Genomic DNA, 5,064 nt, shown 5'->3' on the forward strand with positions numbered 1-5,064 from the left:
CTATTATCAAACTTGAGGTGGTCTGGGTAACCAAACCGGAATAGAACAACTAACAAAATGTAGCATTTTCGTAGGGGTTAACACATAGATTTTGAGAAAATTTCAAAAAATACGAGAATATTGTTTTGATGCATAGTTGCATCCTCCACTAACGTATAATGACGTTCAACGAGGTTTGGAGCCTTTGTTGTCTCCATTTTTCAAGTAAATAGTGATTTTATACTGGTTATTCTATCAATTTAGGGGTTATTATGAAGTTTTACTAAATTAATTGATAAAAAATTATAACGAGTCCCTTAGACCATGAAAAGAGCTTAAAATACATTAATACAAATGTAGAATGTGGTTAGAAATTTTAAAACAACACTAAAGATTATAGGCTTTAGTATATAAAACATTTACCAAAAACTCAATATTTTCGTAGAGGTTGTTAACACATAGATTTTGAGAAAATTTCAAAAATACGAGAACATTTTTTTAATGCATAGTTGCATCCTCCACTAATGTATGATGACGTTCAACAAGGTTTTGAGCCTTTGTTGTCTCCGTTTTTCAAGCAAATAGTGATTTTATGGTGGTTATTCTATCGATTTAGAGAGTATTATGAAGTTTTACTAAATTAATTGATAAAAAAATTATAACGAGTCCGTTAGACCATGAAAAGAGATTAAAATACATTAATACGAATGTAGAATGTGGTTAGAAATTTTAAAATAACAATAAAGATTATAGGCTTCAGTATATAAAACATTTACCAAAAACTCAATATTTTCGTAGGGGTTAACACATAGATTCTGAGAAAATTTCAAAAAATACGAGAATATTGTTTTAATGCATAGTTGCATCCTCCACTAACGTATGATTACAATCAACAAGGTTTGGAGCCTTTGCTGTCTCCGTTTTTCATGCAAAGAGTGATTTTATTGTGGTTATTCTATCGATTTAAGGAATATTATGAAGTTTTACTAAATTAATTGATAAAAAATTATAACAAGTCCCTTAGACCAAGAAAATAGTTTAAAATACGTTAATACAAATGTAGAATGTGGTTGGAAATTTTAAAACAACACTAAAGATTATAGGCTTCAGTATATAAAACATTTACCAAAAACTCAATATTTTCCTAGGGGTTAACACATAGATTTTGAGAAAATTTTGAAAAATACGAGAATATTGTTTCAATGCATAGTTGCATCCTCCACTAACGTATGATGACTTTCAACGATGTTTGGAGCCTTTGTTGTCTCCGTTTTTCAAGCAAATTGTTATTGTGGTTATTCTATCGATTTAGGGAGTATTAGGAAATTTTATTAAATTAATTGATAAAAAATTATAACGAGTCCCTTAGACCATGAAAATAGCTTAAAATACATTAATACAAATGTGGAAAGTGGTTATAAATTTTAAAACAACACTAAAGATTATAGGCTTCAGTATATAAAACATTTACCAAAAACTCAATATTTTCGTAAGGGTTGTTAATACATAGATTTTGAGAAAATTTCAAAAATAAGAGAATATTGTTTTAATGCATAGTTGCATCCTCCACTAACGTATGATTACAATCAACAAGGTTTGGAGCCTTTGCTGTCTCCGTTTTTCATGCAAAGAGTGATTTTATTGTGGTTATTCTATCGATTTAAGGAATATTATGAAGTTTTACTAAATTAATTGATAAAAAAATTATAACGAGTTCCTTAGACCATGAAAAGAGATTAAAATACATTAATACAGATGTAGAATGTGGTTAGAAATTTTAAAATAACAATAAAAAGTATAGGCTTCAGTATATAAAACATTTACCAAGAACTCAATATTTTCGTAGGGGTTAACACAAAGATTTGGAGAAAATTTCAAAAAAAACGAGAATATTGTTTTAATGCATAGTTGCATCCTCCATTAACGTATGATGACGTTCAATTAGGTTTGAAGCCTTTGTTGTCTCTGTTTTTCAAGCAAATAGTGATTTTATAGTGGTTATTCTATCAATTTAGGTAGTATAATGAAGTTTTACTAAATTAATTGATAAAAAAAATTATAACGAGTCCCTTAGACCATGAAAAGTACTTAAAATACATTAATACAATTGTAGAATGTGGTTAGAAATTTTAAAACAACAGTATATAAAACATTTATCAAAAACTCAATATTTTCGTAGGGGTTGTTAACACATAGATTTTGAGAAAATTTAAAAAATACGAGAATATTGTTTTAATGCATAGTTGCATCTTCCACTAATGTATGATGACGTTCAACTAGGTTTGGAGCCTTTGTTGTCTCCATTTTTCAAGCAAATAGTGATTTTATAGTGGTTATTCTATCGATTTAGAGAGTATTATGAATTTTTACTAAATTAATTGATAAAAAATTTTAACGAGTCCCTTAGACCAAGAAAAGAGCTTAAAATACATTAATACAAATGTAGAATGTGGTTAGAAATTTTAAAACAACACTAAAGATTATAGGCTTCAGTATATAAAACATTTACCAAAAACTCAATATTTTCGTAGGGTTAACATATAGATTTTGAGAAAATTTCAAAAAATACGAGAATATTGTTTTAATACATAGTTGCATCCTCCACTAACGTATGATGACGTTCAACGAGGTTTGGAGCCTTTGTTGTCTCCGCTTTTTAAGCAAATAGTGATTTTACTGTGGTTATTCTATCGATTTAGGGAGTATTATGAAATTTTACTAAATTAATTGATAAAAAATTATAACGAGTCCCCTAGACCATGAAAAGAGCTTAAAATACATTAATACAAATGTAGAATGTGGTTAGAAATTTTAAAACAATACTAAAGATTATAGGCTTCAGTATATAAAACATTTACCAAAAATTCAAAATTTTCGTTGGGGTTACCACATAGATTTTGAGAAAATTTCAAAAAATGCGACAATATTATTTTAACACATAGTTGCATCCTCCACTAACGTATGATGACGTTCAAAGAGGTTTGGAGCCTTTGTTGTCTCCGTTTTTCAAGCAAATAGTGATTTTATTGTGGTTATTCAATCGATTTAAGGAGTATTACGATGTTTTACTAAATTAATTGATACAAAAATAATAACGAGTCCCTTAGACCAAGAAAAGAGCTTAAAATACATTAATGAAAATGTAGAATGTGGTTAGTAATTTTAAAACAACACTGAAGATTATAGGCTTCAGTGTATAAAACATTTACCAAAAACAAAATATTTTCGTAGGGTAACACATAGATTTTGAGAAAATTTCAAAAAATACGACAATATTTTTTTAACGCATAGTTGCATCCTCCACTAACGTATGATGACGTTCAAAGAGGTTTGGAGCCTTTAATGTCTCCGTTTTTCAAGAAAATAGTGATTTTATTGTGGTTATTCTATCGATTTAAGGAGTATTATGAAGTTTTACTAAATTAATTGATAAAAAATTATAACGAGTCCCTTAGACCATGAAGAGAACTTAAAATACATTAATACAAATGTAGAATGTGGTTAGAAATTTTAAAACAACAATAAAGATTATAGGCTTCAGTATATAAAATATTTACCAAAAACTCAATATTTTCGTAGGGGTGTTAACACGTAGATTTTAAGAAAATTTCAAAAAATACGAGAATATTGTTTTAATGCATAGTTGCATTCTCCACTAACGTATGATGACGTTCAACGAGGTTTGGAGACTTTGTTGTCTCCGTTTTTCAAGCAAATAGTGATTTTATAGTGGTTATTCTATCGATTTAGGTAGTATTATGAATTTTTACTAAATTAATTGATAAAAAAATTATAACGAGTCCCTTAGACCATGAAGAGAACTTAAAATACATTAATACAAATGTAGAATGTGGTTAGAAATTTTAAAACAACAATAAAGATTATAGGCTTCAGTATATAAAATATTTACCAAAAACTCAATATTTTCGTAGGGGTGTTAACACGTAGATTTTAAGAAAATTTCAAAAAATACGAGAATATTGTTTTAATGCATAGTTGCATCCTCCACTAATGTATGATGACGTTCAACTAGATTTGGAGCCTTTGTTGTCTCCATTTTTCAAGCAAATTGTGATTTTATAGCGGTTATTCTATCGATTCAGAGAGTATTATGAAGTTTTACTAAATTAATTGATAAAAAATTATAACGAGTCCCTTAGACCAAGAAAAGAGCTTAAAATACATTAATACAAATGTATAATGTGGTTAGAAATTTTACAACAACACTAAAGTTTATAGGCTTCTGTATATAAAACATTTACCAAAAACTCAATATTTTCGTAGGGGTTAACACATAGATTTTGAGAAAATTTCAAAAAATACGAGAATATTGTTTTAATGCATAGTTGCATCCTCTACTAACATATGATGACGTTCAACGAGGTTTGGAGCCTTTGTTGTCTCCGTTTTTCAAGCAAATAGTGATTTTATAGTGGTTATTCTATCGATTTAAGGAGTATTATGAAATTTTACTAAATTAATTGATAAAAAATTATAACAAGTCCCTTAGACCATGAAAAGAGCTTATAATACATTAATACAAATGTAGAATATGGTTAGAAATATTAAAACAACACTAAAGATTATAGGCTTCAGTATATAAAACATTTACCAAAAACTCAATATTTTCGTAGGGGGTTACCACATAGATTTTGAGAAAATATCAAAAAATGCGACAATAATATTTTAACGCATAGTTGAATCCTCCACTAACGTATGATGACGTTCAAAGAGGTTTGGAGCCGTTGTTGTCTCCGTTTTTCAAGCAAATAGTGATTTTATTGTGGTTATTCTGTCGATTTAAGGAGTATTATGATGTTTTACTAAATTAATTGATAAAAAATTATAACGAGTCCCTTAGACCATGAAAAGAGCTTAAAATACATTAATACAAATGTATAATGTGGTTAGAAATTTTACAACAACACTAAAGTTTATAGGCTTCTGTATATAAAACATTTACCAAAAACTCAATATTTTCGTAGGGGGTTACCACATAGATTTTGAGAAAATATCAAAAAATGCGACAATAATATTTTAACGCATAGTTGAATCCTCCACTAACGTATGATGACGTTCAAAGAG

The sequence above is a fragment of the Brassica oleracea genome, chromosome C5 (assembly GCF_000695525.1).
Source record: "Brassica oleracea var. oleracea cultivar TO1000 chromosome C5, BOL, whole genome shotgun sequence".
NCBI lineage: Eukaryota > Viridiplantae > Streptophyta > Magnoliopsida > Brassicales > Brassicaceae > Brassica > Brassica oleracea.